Source organism: Sorex fumeus, unplaced genomic scaffold, assembly GCF_029834395.1.
Source record: "Sorex fumeus unplaced genomic scaffold, SorFum_2.1 ptg000073l, whole genome shotgun sequence".
In the NCBI taxonomy this organism is placed as follows: Eukaryota; Metazoa; Chordata; class Mammalia; order Eulipotyphla; family Soricidae; genus Sorex; species Sorex fumeus.
In genome coordinates this window covers 6216768-6238620 of record NW_026606130.1, presented here as the reverse complement: position 1 = coordinate 6238620, position 21853 = coordinate 6216768, and the positions used below count along the sequence as shown (strand labels likewise).

The following is a 21853-nucleotide window of genomic DNA, read 5'->3' as shown; positions in this document are numbered from 1 at the left end:
TTTATTAAAAAACTGTGATTTACAAAATTATTGATAGCTGAGGTTTTAGGCATAAATACTTCAACACCAATACCACAACCAGTTACTTCCCTCCACCTGTGTTCCCATGTTCCCGTGTTACCATATTCCCTCCACACCCCAACTCCCGCTCCATCTCTTCACGTCAACTTGATAGGCACATTACAAAGTTTCAGTGGTTGTAGAATAGATGTAATATTTTTAGTTTTGGTAAGCCTGTATTTTAGATATATGGCTATGTAATTCACACATATCACCGGTATAATTGAAGACCTGGTGTCTGTTCACCCATTACTTCCAGTTCTCTTCTCCGACCTTGATTTCTTTTTTCTCTATACTTCTCTCTAAACACTGGTGTAAAGGGTGACCTAGGCATTAACATTTTTACTAAAATACATTTCCTCAACCAGTATTCTATATACCACAGATGAGTGAAGTCATCCGTTTTTATTCTTCTTCTTCAGGATTACTTCACATAGTTTTAGCCCATGTTTCTTTTGACATACAGAAGCTGTTTAATTTTATGTCGTCCCATTTGTTTATTTTAAATTTTGCTGCCCTTGTCAGTGGTATCAGATCATTGAAAACAATTTTGAGGTCCAAATCTTGAAGTGTGCTGCCTATATTTTCGTCTATGTGTTTTATAGTTTCTGCTCAGATCTCCAGGTTTTTAATCCACTTTGAATTGACTTTTAAATCATAACAAGATTCATTTTATTAAATTACAACAAACTTACCTTACATAGTTTTTAATAAAACATACTCAGAACAGTAATACGTTAAGCTAAACTTGTGTAAAAGGGAGAGATTTTATATAAATGTCCAAATTATCCTTCCAATTTAGAAGGAGATGTTGGAACCTGAAGTGAACACCCAAAGGTCCCATAAAATGTATATTTGTCTCCTTTTATTAGGTTGGTTTTCTACCATATGATTTTTATGAATTCATTTTTCTCCTTAAAAATATCTTTAGTGTGTGCTGAAAATGTCTAATGCAGAGAAATGGAGGCAAACCAGAGTTAAGCTTTTAGCCATAGATTCAATTATCTGACAATGTTCCAAGATTCCTATTACTGGTGACTAGTGTGAGATATTTGTTTTCATTTTCCAGGACTTCTACAACAAAGTTCCAGAAACTGGGTGCATATGGCATTAGAAAATTATTGCACCACAATTATGAGTCTTTACGTAAAAGCAAGGTGAATTGACTTTTGTGTGAGGTGTAAGATACGGATCCAGCTTTACATTTTTTAAAAAATTTTTATTAGTAAAACACCATGAGGTACAGTTGTAGACTTACAATTTTTTTTGCTTGGGTTTCAGTTATACAATGATCAAGTACCCATGCCTCCACCAGTGCCCATTCTCCACCACCACTAATCCCAGTATCCCTCCCATACCTATCTCCCCATCCTACCCTGCTTCTGTGGCAGGGCATTCCCTTCTGTTCTCTCTCTCCTTTTGGGTGCTGTGGGTTTTTTCTTTAATTTTTATAAGTGAAACACCATGAGGTACAGTTGTAGACTTACAAATTTTTGTGCTTGGGTTTCAGTTATACAATGATCAAGTACCCATCCCTCCACCAGTGCCCATTTTCCACCACCACGGGTCCCAGTATTCCTCCCACCCCCCATCCAGCCCATCTGACCCTGCCTCTGTGGCAGGGCATTCCCTTTTGTTCTCTCTATCCTTTTGGGTGTTGTGGTTTGCAAAAGAGGCACTGAGTGGCAATCATGTTTGGTCTATAGTCTACTTTCAGCATGCTTCTCTCATCCTGGGAGGATCCTCCCAATACCCTTTATTTGGTGCTCCCTTCTCTATCTGAGCTCCCTTTTCCCCTAGCATGTGTGGCTGGCCTCCAAGCCATCGAGCAAAATTCCTGGTACTAATCTCGGCCATTCTTGGGTGTTAGTCTCCTATTTTGTTACTTTATGTTCCCCAGATGAATGCAATCTTTCTATGCCTATCCCTCTCTTTCTGACTCATTTCACTTAACATGATACTTTCCATGTAATACCACTTGTATGTAAATTTCATGACTTCATCTTTTCGAACAGCTACATAGTACTCCATTGTGTAGATGTACAAAAGTTTCTTTAACCAGTCATCTGTTCTCGGGCACTCAGGTTCTTTCCAGATTCTGGCTATTGTAAAGAGTGGTGCAATGAACAAACGAGTGCAGATGTCACTTCGACTATACTTTTTTGCCTCTCTGGGATATATTCCCAGGAATGGTATTGCTGGGTCAAATGGGAGCTCAATTTCTAATTTTTTGAGAATCGTTCATACTGTTTTCCAAAAGGGCTGAACCAATCAGCATTCCCACCAGCAGTGAAGGAGGGTCCCTTTCTCGCCACATCCACGCCAGCACAGGTTGCTTTTGTTTTTTTGGATGTTGGCCAGTCTCTGTGGTGTGAAATGGTATCTCATTGTTGTTTTGATCTGCATCTCCCTGATGATGAATGATGTGAAGCATTTTCTCATGTGCCTTTTTGCCATTCGGATTTCTTCTTTGAGAAAGTTTCTGTTCATTTCGTCGCCCCATTTTTTGATGGGGTTGGATGTTTTCTTCTTGTGGAATTCTACCAGTACTTTGTATATCCTTGATATCAACCCCTTGTCAGATGTGTATTCGGCGAATATCCTTTCCTATCCTGTAGACTGTCTTTGTATTTTGGTCACTGTTTCTTTTGAGGTGCAGAAACTTCTTAGTTTAAGATAGTCCCTTTTGTCTATCTCTGTTTTCACTTGCTTGGCCGGTGGTGTGACATCTTTGAAGACACCATTAATTTCAATGTCATAGAGGGTTTTGCCAACTTTGTCTTCAATGTACCTTATGGTTTCCGGTCTGATGTTGAGGTCTTTGATCCATTTTGATCCTTTCAGTTTTTCACCATTAAGGATGATACTGTCTCTCCTACTCCAGATGGAATCCCGGTGACCAAGAGCTTCCACAAGCAAGGCCCAGGTATGTGGGTTCCAGGACTACATCTCCAGGCAGCATGATGGCAGAGAAACTGGGCTGTCCCTCCCCGGATCCCCCCCCCCCGCCCAGAAAACTGGCTGTTATGCCCACAATTAGCCTCTGGGCACCATCTTAACACACCAACAGCCCTGGCCCGGAGACACAGCAGCAAGTCCCAGATGACACCACAGCACTGGAGATCTCTCCGGACCCCATACCAAGCCAATATCACCGGGTACCCCAGATGAAGCAGATACAGTCTCCCCACCTACTCCATATGGAATCCTGGTGAGCAAGAACTTTCAAAGCAAGACCTAGGTATGCGGGTTCAGGACTAAATCTCCAGGCCACATGGTGGCAAAGTATCTGAGCTGTCCTTCCTCGGGTCACCACCTGCTCAAGAAGACTGCCTGTTATGCCCACAATTTGCCTCCGGATGCCATCTTAGCGCACCAACAGCCCTGGCCCAGAGGGTCCCAATTGAATCTCAAAATGGATTAGTGCCACACAGAGATGTCTCTGGAACCCAACCATTTACAATATAGAAATTTACATTTACAAGCACGCCCATGTGAGCTCTCATGATATTCGAAATGAGCTATGGAAAATATATTATCTAGTGTCTGCCCCTGGCAGGTAGGCTTGAATAGTGGTGAGAAAATTCGAGCAAAATTTAATGCCCCAAATTAGAAAGAGAGTATTGAGGAAATTTTCTACCAAAGAGACAGGGTGAGGACTGCGATGTGTATGTATGTGTGTGTGTGTGTGGGGGGGGGGGGTGATACTTGGGACAATGGTGGTGGAAAATGTGCACTGGTGGAGGGATGAGTGTTTCATCATTGTATGGCTGAATCTCAAACATGAAAGCTTTGTAACTCTATCTCACGGTGATACAATAAAATAAAAAAGTAAATGTGGAGTTCATACCTAATTTAATCAGCTTAATAAATGGCTGAGCAAATAGCAGTACTCCTACATTATTTTTTTAAAAGGATGATACTGGCTGTCTTCACCTTTTTTGAAGGGGCCACAACGAGTAGTGCTCAGAGCCCACTCCTTGACTATGAGCTCAGGGATCACTCCAGGCAACCTCAGGCTAGGTCTTGGGTTTGGTGCTAGCATCAAAGTCAGGTTGACCACAGGCAAGGCAAACACCTTCTCTGGTATAATATTGCTCTGGTCCCAATTCTCTTCACTTTTATTAAATTTCATGTTAGTAGAATTTATCTATTTCAGATAAAATTTTAATGAATTGCATAGAATTATCTATATTTTTCTTTTTTTAATTTTTTACCTGTAAAACCACTTTTTGAAAAAATTTACTTTATCAATCTATCATTTATTTACACTTTGTGGAATTTTAGGATATTAGCTATATTTCTTTATATATGTGTAAGGGCAACCACCTACACACACATAGTCTTTCTTCCAGATATGGGATAAAATAAATAAATATACTAGGGGAACAAAAACTTGTTAAAGTCATCAGAATGGAATATTTTGTCTATAGAACTGAGCCCCATACACAAAGCATAGTGGGGCAGTATTTAGAGGATCCCTGGGATTTGGTGGAGGAAAGTGGGGTCTCTGGTAATGGGTGCAGTATTTGAATGATTTACGCGTGAAAGGTATAATTTATTATATTGCAAACTCTAGTAACTCAATTAAAATTTTTTAACTATATGTCAGTAAATAATCTACAGAAAGACAAGAAAGGAGAACAAGAAAAAGAGGAAATAGAAATCAAATAACAAAACAGAAGGTTTAATTCTTAACATACCATTTCTGTTACAGATTGAATTGTATTTCCCCAAAAGATATGCTGAAGAACTGTCCCTGGTAATTGTAGATATAACCTTATTTAGAAACAAGGTTGTTTAGTCAAAACAGGTTGCTATAATAATTACTCTAAAGTGGACAGCTTCTAAATGACAAAAATCTGTCTCCCAAAATTCTTTTTTGTTGTTGTTGGTTTGGGGGCCACATTGGGTGGTGCTCAGGGTTTACTTCTTGCTCTGCATTCAGAAATTACTCCTGGCCCAGCGTCACAGCTTGAAGAGAACATGATACTTCTGAGTCTTCCCAAGTAGACTGGACCCTGCTGATAACTCTGGGGTATTCTCAAAATACAGATTGGCACCACAGCAATAGTACAGAGGGTATAAGGCGCTTGTCTTACATGTGGCTTACCAGAGTTTGATCCCCACTATCCCATAAGGTGTCCCAAGCACCACCAGTAATAATTCCTGAGGGCAAAGCCAGGAGTAATCTCTAGGTGTGCCCGCAAAAAAGAATGTGTGGTGGCCATAGTCCCCTTTCTGCTTGAAGGCACAGCAGCCCAAAGCTGTACCCAACACCATCCAACTTAAAAACAGCCCAGCTTCACAACTGAACCTCATCAAACTGCCAAGACACAAAATTGTCCCATATCCATAGCTTGTGGGTACCTCAAATTTTCATAGTACTATCAACCCAGTAGGACCATCAAATATTGTTGGAAAGTTGCAAAGAAGGACACCAAGCTCAATTAGACTAAACAATAATACAGAAGGTTCAACTAGCACTAACTAGCACATAGATTCTCAGACAACGACTTTATTGACATCATTGCGAGATATAACAATTATCACAAATTAATTCTTACTGATCTAAGATTTGATAATTCCATTTGCCTTTGTGTCTTTATGCCTAAGATTTGAGAATCCCATTGCCTACACACAATATGAAGTAAATTTGATTGTGCTTGCAAGGGGAAAGCTGGGGTGGTGGGTGGAAAACTGGGGAAATTGGTGGAAGAAAGGTCACACGAGTGGTGGGATCGGTGTTGGTACATTTAATTCCTGAAACAACTTTATTATGAACAACTTGGTAGATCATATGTTTATGAGAAAAAAATTAAAATAAAATGCAATTAATGGTTATTCCTGGGAATTTCACCCAGGAATAACTTAATTACTTAACTACTTCCCAAAGGCCATGCCTCCAAATACCATCACATCAGACTTTAGGTTACAACCTAAGAATTTGGGAGGGACATATTTAATCTATAGCAAATATCTTTGCACATGTAGTCGAGTTAAGATAGGAATATTGAAGGGTACTTCATAGAATATAATTTCTCTCCTTATTAGGTGCGGAAAATATTAGCACAGACACACAAAGAGAAAAGCATATATTTATCTGACATAAATGCAAACAAACAGAAGAGGGTTATATGCAGGTGGTTGAGATTAGAGCTTTGCTACTACAAGGCAAATAATGTACAGTGCTACTAGAAATTTGAAGAAATAAATAAAACTTCTCCACTAGAGGCTTCAGAGGGAACATATCTCTGCCAACACCTTGATATCAGACCGTTAGTCTCTAGAACTGTGAAAAACTAAATTCGCAATGGGGGAAGGGGGCAGTTGTTTGGCAAGTCTCAGGCTACTCCCATCCTGGGTCATTCCTGGTGGTGTCTGAGAGATTATGCAGTGCCAGAGTTAGTTTCCATATTTTCCAACATGAAGCATGCACCCCAGCCCTTTGACCCATCTCTCATGCTCAATTTTTGTGATTTTACACTATCAGATTATGCTTTTTATTTCAACAGTCATAGGAAACTAATGCAATTACATTATATATAATGAAAAATACAAGGTTAATAAACAGAGATTAGATCTGAGGAGATAGTACAGCAGATAGGGCACTTACCTTTCATATGGCCTATCCAGGTTCGATCCCTGGCATCCCCATTTGATCTACTGAGCACAGCCAGAAGTGCAGAGCCAGGAATAAACCCAGAGTATTGCTTGCGTGGGTGACCCAAAGATCAAAAAACAAAAGAGTCAGAGATCAGCAGATTGAATTAAGAAAACATGTTCTAAGTTTATATCCTCAAGGAAATTACTTGAAACACAGTGACATAGGTAGAATGAAATAAAGAATTATAAAGAGATCCACCATTAAATCATTAGTTTTTTAAAAAGCATATTTGGATTGGTATATATTTCTCAGGCAATATTCACTGGTGTTACTTGGAAAAGTAAAGTAATAATCATCAAAATTATATAAACACACGTATATATATACACATAAATATACATATGCATACACAAAAAAGACATAATGTGTCAGAAGTAGAGAGACAGATATAGAATGACTGCATTCATTTGTGGGATATAAAAATAGTATGAAACTAATATGCAGGGTTAGGGAAAACAGGCCAGGAGGACAGGTCAATGGTTGGAAATTACCACAAGGATGTGGAGGATGGAGGGTAGTTAAGATAGAGGAGAGTCCATTATGACAACAGTAATTGGAAATGATCATTCTGGATAAAAACTGAGTGTTGAAAGTAGTAAAAGGATATACATGATAACCTCTCAACAACTGTATTGCAAGCCATAATGCGTAAAATAGAGAGAGAGAAAAGAGGTGCTTGCCATAGAGGCAGACTGGGGTAGGGGTGTATTTTAGGGGTGGCAGGGAAACTGGAGACATTGGTCCTGGGAGATTACACTGGTGAAGGAATGGCTGTTGGAACATTGTATGACTGAAACCTAATCATGAACAGCTTTGTAATGCATTATCTCACAGTGATTCAATAAAATAAAAATTAATATTTAGGAAAAAGAAAAAGGCATAAAGGCTACATAAATATATCTTCAATTTTACAAAGGGAGGGAATAAAGAAATTAGTTTTTAATTGAAAAATTAAATTAAAATATAATTTTTTAAATTTAAATAATTAAATTATCCCATGAGGGACTGGAGCGATAGCAGAGTGGGTAGGGTGTTTGCCTTGCACGCGGCTGACCCGGGTTCAATTCCCAGCATCACATATCCCATATGGTCCCCCGAACACCTCCAGGAGTAATTCCTAAGTGCAGAGCCAGGAGTAACCCCTTGAGCATCGCCGAGTGAGACCCCAAAAAAGCAAAAAAAAAAACACCTCCATGAGGGCCGGAGTGATTAGTACAGCAGGTAGAGTATTTGCCTTGCGTGCGGCTGACCTGGGTTCGATTCCCGGCATCTCATATGGTCCCCCAAGGACCGCCAGGAGTAATTCCTGAGTGAAGAGCCAGGAGTAACCCCTGAGCATCGTTGGGTGTGACCAAAAAATAAAAATAAATAAATATTTTTTAAAACACCTCAATGATTCACAATACTGTTAATGATACTGTTTCAGCATACAATGTTCCAACACAACACCCTTCACCAGAGTAATGCCCTAACCCTCAACCCACAGCATGCCAAGAAATTATTAACTTCATCTTTAAAAGAAAAATGTTGACCCTCCCAAGTGTTGTTCAGAAGGCTTGAGGGTCTCTCCCAACTATTCTTGGCCAACCAGAAATAACAGTTCTCTCTAAGGACCCAGAGTGAGGTGCTTTGGGGGTTTGTGTTCGGGCTACTATCCAGGCGCCCAGCAGTGTCTGGTATGAAACGATTTCGGTCACATGCAAGACATAACCTTATGCCTTGTATTATCTTTTTGGGCCTTCAATTTATCTTTTTGTATTTTCATACCATTTAACTTGTTACAGTGAGAACACAGTGTTTTTATAATTTAAAACAAAGCAAAATTTCCGTTAAGACACAACCAATATGGACAAAAATGGCCTGCACTACCCATACAGAGATTTTGAACAGGGCCAGGAAATAGTATAAGGTTCAAAATGTTTGATTATCATGTACCTGACCCAGGTCTGATACCAGAACTATATGGTCCCTCTGAAGAGCACAAGTGTGGCTCTAGAGACCCGAGCATTGGCAGGTGTGGTTCTGGAGTTCCTCCCCCAGCATTGTCTAGTAACCTGGGTAATTCCCAGAATTTCAGAGCTGTAGCAACACTTCATTTTAAGGACCTTGGCATTCAACCACCAGCCCATTTTCCTGAGAATCACTGTTGGGCCCCACTCTGGGCCTCCTGAGAAATTCTTGGGAGACCCCACTACAAAAAGGATTTATAAAACCTAAATTAAGCACAAAGTCCTTCATGAAACCTCACTGAGAAAATCCACTGGGGAGCTACTGCTGATTTCAGAGCTAAGGAATGCAACTCCTGGGAGTGGGGAAGATTCAAAGCTGGAACTGAGGCTGGAACAATAGTACAATGGGTAGAGTGCTTGCCTTGATTATGGCTGACCTAGGGTTCAATTCCCCACATTCCATATGGTTCCCTGAGTATCTACAAGGATGAACTCTGAGAGTAAAGTCAGGACAAAGCCCCGAGCACCGCAGGATTTTGCTCCCCAAACAAAAAAAAAGTGTACATGGGACTGATAGTTCAAGTTTGCACTGAGAAAAGAAAGAAGAAAACTGAAATTTAGTACTGGACTTAAATATCTACTCAGAGATAGTGTTTTCTGAGCACACAGGTTTTGCTGAAGTCCAGCTTTGTGCTTGCACCTGGTAAATGGGACAAAGACTGGGATCTGGCAGAAGCCAGCACTAACAGTGGCCTTGTTACTTGCAGCAACAACTGTTAACAGCCATCCTGGATGTAAGCCTTTCTCATCAGATCAGCAGCTGAACAGTATCCTGTCAGACTGACACTTGCTTAGCCATGCCTATTAACTTTGCCATGACCAGCTCACCATGGTGGAATAGCAAGCAAGTCCTCTGGAAATGTTGGCAACAAGCAAGAGGATTTCATTCAGTCTCAGGGATTAGAATAGGGCAGGTGCCAGTCTGCTAAATTCTGTCTAATAAGAGCCCCTCTCTCCCATAGATGTTTGAACATATATCGGTCCTTCTCGTTGATTTTCAAATACTTTGGGGCATATAAGATCTAAAGCCTAATCCCTCAAAATTGAAAGAATCTGACTCACAGCTATTCTTGTATTCACATAAGCCTGAATTCTCTTGCTACTGATTCTAAGTCTTTCAAAACTGGTAAAAAGTCAGTCTACTAGAAAACTAGTACACTGGATAACACAACAGATGTGATAAAACTCAACACAAATATATCATAGGGTAGCAAGAATTGTGATACCCCTGGTCATCTTCCAGAATTGCTTTAATGTAACACTCAGGCACATGGGGATACTAGAGCATCTAACAAGGTGCCCCAGGCCTATTCAAACACAGGCCTATCACAACATCAAACCACAGTTTGCTACCTAAATCTTCTGAAATTTGGATCTATAATTGTTGCCGGTACTGGCAAATGCAAATCCACCAGTTGCTATGAAGATCAACTTGCTGAACAGCTGATTTGAATACCTGTGACCACAATCCCCAGTTGCTACTCAGGCTGTCTGGGCTATGATTCCACATCAGTTGCAAGATATCAACAACTGTGAATCCTGGGTCAGAGCCCAGGAAAATTAGAGTTTGGTTCTACTGCATCTACAGGGCCCATAAAACCACAGATCCCCAGTTGTCATCCATGCCCACACAAACTCTGTCATAGGCATTGGTTCAATTTTGCAAACGTAAGTGCTTGTTCTTTGATAAGGTCAGCTTGTACTCAAATCACCATTTGTAATACTCATGCAGCACCAGGCATAATGAAAAAAATGGAGGAATTCAGTTACTTTGGTGAATGGGGACAAAACCCAGGAAGGTATTCAGATACACCAGTACTTTCTAAACTGTCCAAGGAATACCTCAAAGTCTCAGTGTTTTGAATGTTCAATGAAATAAAGAAATCAGTGAAAGATATAATAAATAATCTTCTTGAAAGTATGGAAAAAGCATCCAAACAGAAATTAAGGAGCAAAGAATATAGTAACTAAACTTAAAAAAGAAAAAGGAAGAGAACCTCAGCAGCAGAACCGAAGTCAAACTTGAATCAGTGACCTCGAGGACAAGGTACCAACAGGAAAATGGGGTAATATTTTTTTAATTAAGAGAACAGGGCTGCACAAAATGGGAAAGAATATTTACCCAATACCCATCTGATAAGGGATTAGTATCCAGGATATACAAGGCACTAGTAGAATTGTACAAGAAAAAATCCTCCAACCCCATCAAAAATGGGGAGAAACCAGCACCCAAAAGGAGAGAGAGAACAAAAGGGAATGCCCTGCCACAGAGGCGGGACAGGATGGGGGGGGGGTGCGAGGGATACTGGGATCATTGGTGGTGGAGAATGGGCACTGGTGGAGGGATGGGTACTCGATCATTGTATAACTGAAACCCAAGTACAACAACTTGTAAGTTTACAACTGTACCTTGTGGTTTTTCACTAATAATTTTTTTTTAAAAAATGGGGAGAAGAAATGAACAGAAATTTCCTCGAAAAAGAAATACAAATGGCCAAAAGGCACATGAAAAAAATGATCCATATCGCTAGCCATCAGGAAGATGCAAATCAAAACAACAATGAGATATCATCTCACACCACAGAGACTGGCACACATTCAAAAGAACAAAAGCAACCAGTGCTGGCGTGGATGTGGGGGAAAAGGGACACTCTTTAACTGTCGGTGGGAATGCTGACTGGTACAGCCTTTCGGGAAAACAATATGGACAGTCCTTCAAAAACTATAAATTGAGCTTCATCTGACCCTGCAATAACACTTCTGGGAATATATCCCGAGGATGCAAAAAAGCACAGTAGATAAGACATCTGTACCTATATGTTCACTGCAGCACTGTTCACAATAGCCAAAATCTGGAAATAACCCAAGTGCCCTACAACAGATGACTGGTTAAAGAAACTTTGGTAGATCTACACACTGGAATACAATGCAGCTGTTAGGAGAGATGAAGTCATGAAATTTGTTTATAAAGTGGATAGACATGTAGAGTATCATGCTAACTGAAATGAGTCAGAAAGAGAGACAGACATAGAAAAACTGCACTCATTTGTGGATTATAGAATAACATAACATGAGGCTGACACCCAAGGACAGTAGATACAAGGTCCAGGAGGATTGCCCCATAGTTGGAAGCCTGCCTCATGAGCAAAGGGGAGAAGGCAGACGGAATAGAGAAGGGATCATTAAGAAAATGATGGCTGGAGGAATCAGTCGGGATGGGAGATGTGTGCCAAAAGTAAATAATCGACCAAAAATAATGATCTCTCAGTGTCTGTATTGCAAACCATAATGCCCAAAATCAGAGAGAAAGTATGGGGAATATTGTCTGCCATGGAGGCAGGGGGAGGGTGGGGAATGGGGGTGTACTGGGGAGATTGGTGGTGAGGAATGTGCACTGGTGGAAGGATGGGTGTTTGATCACTGTGCGATTGTAGCCCAAACATGAAAGCTTGTAACTTTTTCAACGGTGATTCAATACATTTTTTTAAAAGAGAGATAACAGGGCTGGAGAGATAGATCAACAGTCTGGAGCACATCATTTGCATTTGAAATTCCCAAATCCAATCACTAGTACCATACGGTTCCCTAAGAATTTTCAGGAAATACTCCTGAGAACCAACAAGTTTGGCTTCAAACGAAACAAAAAGTGAATAAAAGTTAGAAATACATATGATTGCATTAAGAGAAACAACATCTTCATTATCGGAAGTTCAAAAGTAAAGAGAAAAAAATGAATTGTTGGTAGAAGCAGTAAGAGCCAAGAATGCCTCTAACACAAGAAAATATACATGTGCCCTGATCCAGAAATTCCAAAGAGTTCTAAACAAAATAAGCCCAAATCAAAGAACATTAATATACACTGTTCTCTAAATGACAAAAACCAAACAGAGGGATAAACTCACACAGACAGCAAAAGAAAAGCAAAGACATACATGTAAAGGTACCCCCATAAGATTCAAATCAGATTTCACAAGTGAAACTTTTCAGGCAAAAGGGAATGTTATTATATATTCAAAGTCTTGAGTGAAAAGAATCTCCAAGTTTTCTACCAAGAATCTTCTATCCTGCACGGTTATCACTCAGATTTGAAGGAGTGATAAAACACATTTTTAAACAAACTAAAGGGATCAAACAAACTAAAGGCATTTACTGCCTCTAAACCAGCTCTGTAAGAAATATGAATTGGTCTACTAATAAAGTAAGAAAACTTCCCTCAGAAACAAAAAATACATAAAGATCATAAAATAGGGAAATGATAAAGAAAATAAATAATAAAATAATAAAAGGAACTTTTAGAATGAACTCAACATAAATTTAAAAAATAATAAATGTAGAGTTTCAAGGAAGTCTCAAAGCAAAAATACCTAGGAGAAAATAACTAGAAGAGGCAAATGGAAGTGACCACATCAAAGAGAAGCCTCAAAGTGCATGCAGAGAAAATAAGGAAAGTTCAAAGGAACAAAGCCAAATTGCAAAAACACTTAGAAAAATATTTTAAATGGCAATAAATTCCTTTCTGTCAATAATTTTACTAAATGTCAAAGGACTGAGTAACCCAATCAAAAGGCACATAGTGACTGAAGTCTGAAGCAAAATTCAGACATTTGCTGCTTATAAAATGCTAATAAAATACAATTACTTGCTTATGAAAGAGAGACACAACTGAACTCTCACCATAAACACAGGCTCATAGTTAAAGGATGGAAAGCAATCATACAGACAAATGGAGCCTAAAAAAGTATTGGCCATAATTTTATCAGACCAAATAGCATTCAAATTAAAGGAAGTCATAAAAGATAGCAATGGAATCAAGAGGATTTAACTTTCATTAGCATATATATATATGTATATATATATATATATATATATATATATATATCCAGGTCTGGGGAGATAGCTCAAATGGCTGGAGTATTTACTTTCACGAGGGAGTCTCAGGGTTAATCCCCAGCACTGTATCATTCCATGAAACACCAAAGAGAATGAATGCCCAAAATATATATACACCAATTAGAGGGACAGCAAAGTAGTTAAAGCAATTACTTGTAGACTTTAGGAAATACATCAATGGCAAGACAACATTAGTGCTAGATTTCAACATTCATCACTAGACACATCAAACAGATTGATAATCAATAAGGAAACAAGAACTCTAATGAATTCAAAGAGCTGGAATTAATAAATGTGCAGAACACGCCACCCAAAAATTGAGTACATATTCATTTTCAGTGTATACGGAACATTTTTTCAGGAGAGACCACATGTTAAAATTCAAAATAAGTATCCATGAAGTCATATATATATAGAAGTAAGCTTAAGTCACTTCTCGGACTACAATATAAGTAAAAATGTAAGTAGAAATAGTGCAATGAAAGTAGAAATTAACCAAAAAGAAAATGTTGGGGTGAGGAAGAAAAGAAATGGTAGGGAAAAGAACAAATAGTTGAAAACTTAACAACATACTATTGAACAACTGCTGATTGAAAAAGGAAGTTAAGAAGAACTAAAAACAATTCTTCAAAATGAAAGACAAAAAGGCACAACCATCAGAACCTATAGGACAGCAAAAGCAATTCTAAGAGCTAAGTTCATAGCAATGAAAGCTTGTCACTGTCACTGTCCTCCCGTTGTTCATTGATTTGCTCGTTCATCGATTTGCTTGAGCAGGCCCAGTAACATCTCCATTGAAGACTTTGTTGTTACTGTGTTTGGCATATCGAATATGTCACGGGGAGCTTGCCAGGCTCTGCCTTGTGGGCGAGATACTCTCAGTAGCTTGCGGGGCTCTCCGAGAGGGGCAGAGGAATCAAACTCGGGTCGGCCATGTTGGCTGCGTACAAGGCAAATGCCCTACCGCTGTGCTATCACTCCAGCCCAATGAAAGCTTACATCAGAAAATAAGAAAAAGCTAAAATAAATAAGCTAAACTCACATCTTGAGAAACTACAAAAAGAAAAATAAATGAAACCCCAAATAATTAAGAGGGAAATTATAAAATAAGAATATGAATCAATGTTATCAAAATCAAGAAAACAACATAATGGTCAATGAAACTAAGAAATGTATTTTTAAAGAGTAAACAAAATGGAATAACCTTAAGCTAGACACAGAGAAAAAACAGAGCTAATGCGTCAGACCATAAATTAAAGGGGAGAAGTTAAAAAGGTGTGAAATGCAAGATACTGGGTCAGAGTGACAATGCAGCGGGGAGGGCATTTGCCTTGCACTGGTCGACAAGTTTCAATCCCCAGCATCCCATATGGTCCCCCCAAGCACCACCAAGAGTAACTCCTGAGTGCAGAGCCAGGAGTAATCCCTGAGAATCGCCGGGTGTGACCCAAAAAGCAAAAAAATAAGTAAAGAAGTGCAAGATACTAATAATTTGAACAACATAGGATAAGGGTAGAGCCTCATTCTAAGTCTACAGACCAATGAGTTTGAACTTTTTTTATATGTGCATATTTAATGTTTTACTGACTTTAGGACAACTAAGAGTAATGATCTACATTTTTTAAGCTTTTAAAGATATTTAAAATATTTTATTTATTTAATAATTTATTTAATTTTATTAATTTATTAAATTAATTTAATAATAAATTATTTGAAATATTAAATAAGATATTAAAATCCACCTTGTTGGGTAAATAGAGAAGGGTTTTATTAGATTTTTTACTTTGATGTTTTTGCCCTAAATTTTCACTTGCTGCCACTCACTTCCAGCCAGAAACAAATTTCTTTGCAGCCTTTGTGACATCAGCATCAGTTAGTGAGTTAATTTGCTGAAGGACTGTGATGGTGGCACAAACAAACCAGCAACTAGAGCCTGAGACCCACCTTCACCCAGGAAACCTTCAGAAGACTCCACTTACTAGAAGTATTCAACCTTCAGCTTGTTCTTAAATTCTTGGAAAGATTTCCCTGAGCAATTGATTTTACTTATTATACGCAGCATTCCTTACATCTCCAGCAGCTGTAACCTATGAAATGGTATAAATCTCAAAGAGTCCAGAACTGGAATAGCTGGTATTAAAAGCAGAAATGTCAAATGGTTGGTTAATCCCCTTGGCAGCATCTTGGTACAGAGCGCTGGTGGCATTGTCGCTTCCCTTGACATGTGGTCCAGCACCAAGGACTTACTGGAGAACACAGAATACATTTGCTACTGCTCTTCCCATGGCAACACTTTCTGTGATAAGCACAGCATGGACTGTCTCCATTCTCTTCTTAAATTTCACCCCACAGTATTGGTTCTTGGCACCAAATAGACCAAGCCCTTCCCTCATGTTGAGAAACTGTTCAGCAACTTGCTTCAAAACTGGGTAACTTATATCAAATCCAATCAAAGCCATTCTTACACTTGTAAAGTAGTTCTGAACAAAGAAATGTAACTTCTTTTTTAAAAATTTTATTAGTGAAACACCATGAGGTACAGTTGTAGACTTACATATTTTTGTGCTTGGGTTTCAGTTATACAATGATCGAGTACCCATCCCTCCACCAGTGCCCATTCTCCACCACCACTAATCCCAGTATCCCTCCCACGCCCCCCATCCTCCCATCCCACCCTGTCTCTGTGGCAGGGCATTCCCTTTTGTTCTCTCTATCCTTCTGGGTGCTGTGGTTTGCAAAAGAGGAATTGAAATAACTTCTTGGATGTAACTTTTCTAATCCTATCATTCAGGGCAGCACAAGGAATTAGGCAAGGCATTTTTTATGCAGCAGCATGCAAATTTTCATTAAGATGATCCTGTGGATTCTGAAAGGCTACACCTTTTTCAGTCTTTAGCAGGGACTGAAGGATACTGACCTCCCAAGGATGAAATAATGGTTATGTGGTGATATTGAGCAGCAGTTCTATTTAAAACATCAATATCATACCACAGACTTTCCACAGTGTAGGCCATGCTTTCCCTTGTTTCAACCACGCTTATTTTACTACCATTTGCTTCAATTACACATGTTATGTTGAAAGATGATGGTCTTTTTGTTGTAAAACTGAATGCAAGACAAAGCAAGTGAGAGATTCCTAAAATTATGGAGTTTTCATATCTACTACCTGCTTTAATTAACAGCCAATTTTTGATGCAGGGGCATAATTTTCCATGGAATCAATCACTGAAGCCATTTGGTAAACTCAAAATCCTGAGATTGCAGAGCCATCCCTGCAGGGTAAGCCATGGATTTAACTCTTGGAGCAACTTTGAGGTAATAAAATCTTCAGAGGAAGAACAAGTTCTGGCTAGTAGTTCCATGGCTTAAGATTACTCTAAATTACAGCTGACTTCCAGGAAAGCAATATGGTGGTGGAACAAAACTGTATATTCTTTAGGAGTAAAGGTTCATACCTCTTCGAATATTATTACCATATCACACTAACAACATTGGTACCAGAATCAGTATCCCTCTAAGAAGTCAAAAAATTCTTCTTATTCCATCATTTTTCCTTGTGAATCTCACCTACTGATATAGTTCTAGTTTTCTTGAGTATTTTTCTTTATACTCAAACTCTCAAGATTACAAATGCTTGCAAGATACTATGTACCTTGCTAGCAATTTAAACTCAATATATACAAACCAAAATCATCACTCAGCCATTGCATAAACAGAGGTTTCTTACTAACTACCAAAAATATGCTAAAGAGCTGAGATAAGTCAATGAAATATAGTACAATTATTATCTACAATAAAATAGACCATGTGCTTTACTAGAGTCGTAAATATATAGAACTCTACGGCTATAAATACCAGATGAATTAGCTATTCCCAGGAGAAAAGAAGTTAGGTGATAAAGGTCTTCTCTAAGGGATGATATTGTAGAGACAACTTCTTTGAATTACCTGACTGCTAGAGAAAATAACAAATCATACGTTAATGAAGTATGTGCTTTGATTGTTCAGCTATTGAGAACTTAAAATATTTTATCAATTCATAGTATACTTAGTTGTTTTGTTTTTTTTTTTTTTTGCTTTTTGGGTCACACCCGGCAATGCACAGGGATTACTCCTGGCTCTGCCCTCAGGAATTACTCCTGGCGGTGCTCAGGGGACCATATGGGATGCTGGGAATTGAACCCGGGTCCGCCGCGTGCAAGGCAAACGCCCTACCCACTGTGATATCACTCCAGCCCCTCAATTCATAGTATATTTAGAATGAGTTAATATAATATAACGTGAGAAACATGTCATAGAAAAAATTATTTCTATGAATACCCTGGCTGGCTCAGGAAACCATATATGGGGTGCTGGGGATCAAAGCCTGATCAACTTCATGCAGGCAAGCACCCTACCAGTTGTATTTCAGCCCCTAAATAAAAGTATTTTAAAAACATTTTTAAAGAAAATGGAAACAGCCCTGGGACTTGTTTTTTGGAGGGTGTGACAACCCCTCTCTGTAGGCAACATATTGTATCCTTTTGGTTTTGATTGGAGCAAGAAAGAGTCTTACATATATCTTTTTATGGATAAAGACCCCAGAGCCCTTGATGGGTAATACTGGCCAGTGGAGACTGCAAAGTGGCATCTCCTCCACATGCAGTTACTATTCTTCTTGTGTCCATATTTAAAAACACACCCCTTATGATGTTTTTCCACTATTTTTCTGTACATACGATAGTTATTCTGTATGTTTGTAGTATATTTCTCAATGTGCATGCCTACATTTCCTTTTTATAAATATGCAAGCTTTTTGAAAACTACTAAATACATATTTTCATTATCCTAACTCAACCTAGCACAAAACCAGAGCCCCATTTTTTCTCTTTGAACCTTCTTTATAACTTATGCTGTTTGACATTCTTCCCAAGTTAACTGTGTTTGTATTTCTTCTTCTTGCTTACTTAAATCAGTGCTTTTATCCGTTTGGGGCCGCACTCAGCGGCACTCTAGGGATACTCTTAGCTCTAGGCTCAGGGGTCATATCTGGGTGGGCTCCAGAAGATATATGGGCTACAGGGGATTAAGCAAGGGTAGACCATAAGCAAGACTAGCACATTATCCTCTGGACTATCTCTCCAGTCCCTAAATGTTTTTTTTCAGACTTACTTTTCTTCACTTATGTTTTAAAAGGAAAAATTTCTGATAACACTTTATTTTATCCAATCCATTTCTAGTCAAACTATAAATAGAAAACCAGTCTGGCCTCTAAGAACCTGAAGATGTGGTATATTCAAAAAAACACACTTGTCACTTGTTTTAATGATGAAGTCTGAGGGGGTGGTTTGCTAATGTAATTGCTGGTTCATATAACTAAAGTATGTTTTTATATGCATGATTTGATTCACACAACTCTAAGATATAGATACTACATTGGGTAATGAACAATGTGAAACACATATTTCTTTTGTGAATCTGGATATATGCTTTTGTTTAGTTTTTTCTAAACCACTACTGTTTATTTAAATAGTATGATATTAGAACTTAATTTTGTTTATAAGACGAAATTTGTTATTATAGTAAATACACAGAGTATTTGCTATTTTAAACATATTTTTGTTTTGGGGGTAACACCCAGCTATCTCATGGCTTACAGTTTGTTCTGTGCTCAGAAATCACTCCTGGTAGGGATCCAGGGACCCTATATGGTGTCTGGATAAACTCAAGGTCAACTGCATGAAGGCTAGTGTCCTGCCTACTGTACAGTCTCTATTTCAACATTTTTACTATTGTGATATGTCCACTTAGTGACATTAAGTACGTTCATATTTTGCCCCTATTCGGCACAAGAAGCTTTTTATCTTTTTATCTTCCTCAATAGAAACCATGCCCATTAAATAATGACATCCCATTCACCCTGCACCACTCACTAGCAATCACCAGGTTGCCTTCTGACTTTAAACGTTTTACTACATTAAGTGCCTTATGTAAGTAAAATAATATAATATTTATCTTTTTGTTACTCAACAGAATGTTAGCAAAGTTCATCAATATTGTGTACGGATCACAATTTACTTCATTGATGCCAGAGAGATAATGAAGTGGGTCAGGTGCTTGCTTTACACATTCCCAGCCCAGGTTTTATTCTGGAATTACACGAGGTCATCTGAGAACGGTCAGAAGTGATCCCTAAGCACAGAGCCAGGATTGAGACACGAACACCAGTGTCTTTGTTCAAGAGCAATGTTAATGATCTGGTGTCTGAGTACCAGCAGTACCAGGACATCTTGACAGAGGAGACAGTATGTGAGAAAGGGGAAGAAGTGGAGGAGGCCTATGAACTCTACCAGGTCATGCTCCTTTACTGCTCCACTTCACTCGTCCTTCTGGGATGCTCCTTCTCCATCTGTTAAGGTACTGTGTTTCACCTCCCAGCATCACACAGGGGAGGTGATAATAGGCAACTCCTTTACAATCATAATTTATTTCACTTTGAGGTTGAATAGTATTACAACATGTATATATGGCACATTTTTGTCCACTTATTGATAGACCCTTAGGTAGCGTCTACATTTTGGCTATTATTATTATGCTTCTATGAACACTATGAAAACATCTGTTCATATCCCTGCTTTCAGGGCATATGTCTAAAAGTGGAATTGCTGTTTGGTATTTTAATCACATTTTATATTTTTTTCTCAGTCCACTCTCCCCCACAAATGTGTTACCTGCAATTAGAAAGAAAGTTTAGAGGATTAAAAATTTTATTCAGAACAGCTCCTCTGGCTCCTGAATGGCCATGATCCAGAGGCACAAAAACCAATCTCCGAACCCAGCGGCTTTTGGAAGAAATGCATCTGGACTGTACATTAAACTATGGCACTGTGCCACCTCAAGAGGGGAAGGGTGTTTGTCCCTCCACCTTTAACCCCAGCAGCAGCATGATGGCTGCCATCTTTTAGAGCCAATTAGACAGCAGGTACGAGACTGCAGTGACAAGGCATGCAGGGCCTCATGGGATAGGGAGAGGAACCGGCCCTTCTCCCCGCCCTGATGAGTCCCCGAGTTGACACCCACGAACAGCTCCTCCAGCTCCTGAACGGCCAAGATCCCAGAGGCACACAAACCAATCTCGAAACCCAGCGGCTTTTGGCAGAAATACCTCCAGACTTATTACTAAAATATCAGAAATCAAAAATCATATGCTCTTTATGATAAGCAATAGAAAACAGATTATCTAATGGTGCCTTTTTGGCAGGTCTGATTGTTGGGGGAAATTCCAAATAATAAAGGTAGGTGTTGTGTCATAATCTTGAATGCAATGAAAGTTGAGAGGGAGTAGAATGGAGATCATCTGCCACAAAGGCAGCGGGTGGGTGGGATGAGGATATACTGGGGTTCTTGGCAGTGAAAGGTGTGCACTGGTGATGGATGGGGGTTTGATCATTGTATGACAGAGACTTAAACTGGAAAGCTTCGTGACTGTTCTCACGGTGAATCAATATATAAAAAAATTTTTTTAATTGTATTCATAAGGCAATGGGGGGATATAGTGAAAAAACTCACTGAAATGAATGCTTTAACAAGAATAATCTAGCTGGCTAAACTCTCTCTCAAACTAGAAGGAATGGTACACTATTTTCTAGATAAACAGCAGCTCAGGAACTTCATAGACTCAAAACCGAACCTAAAACAAAGGTTAAAGTGGCAACTATAAGACAATAAAAATCCTACAAGCACAACAAACACTTACAGAAAGATGACACAAAACCACATAACAATAATGTCTCTCAACGTCAATGGTCTAAATTCACAAATTCAGAAACACAGAGTGGCAAAATGAATTCAGAGACAGAACCCAACATTCTGCTGCCTACAAGAAACTCATCACAACAGTCAGAGCAAACACAGACTCAAAGTCAAAGGATGGAAAAAAATCCTGCAAGCAAACAGCTCCCTCAAAAAAGCTGGGGAGGCTGTACTAGTATCTGACAACATTCATTTCAGGTTGCAAAGGATGAAAAGGGACAGTGAAGGCTATTTTCTCTTCATCAAGGGATGTGTACAACTGGAAGAAATCAAACTCTTAAATGTATATGCACCTAAAGAGGGAACAACTAAATATCTTTTAAAAAAAAAAACTGCTAACAGATTTTAAGGAGGACATTTCTAAAAACACAATAGTACTGGAGACTTTAACATTGCCTTATCACCTCTGGATAGATAAACAAGAACAAAACTCAGCA

The 21853-nt window shown here is 38.9% G+C and overlaps 1 pseudogene; it reads right to left on the bottom strand.

The window, feature by feature from the left end:
• Window positions 1-5943: 5943 nt before the first annotated feature.
• Window positions 5944-20562, bottom strand: LOC130038104 (cytochrome b-c1 complex subunit 2, mitochondrial-like; annotated as a pseudogene).
• Between the last annotated feature and the right edge of the window lie 1291 nt (window positions 20563-21853).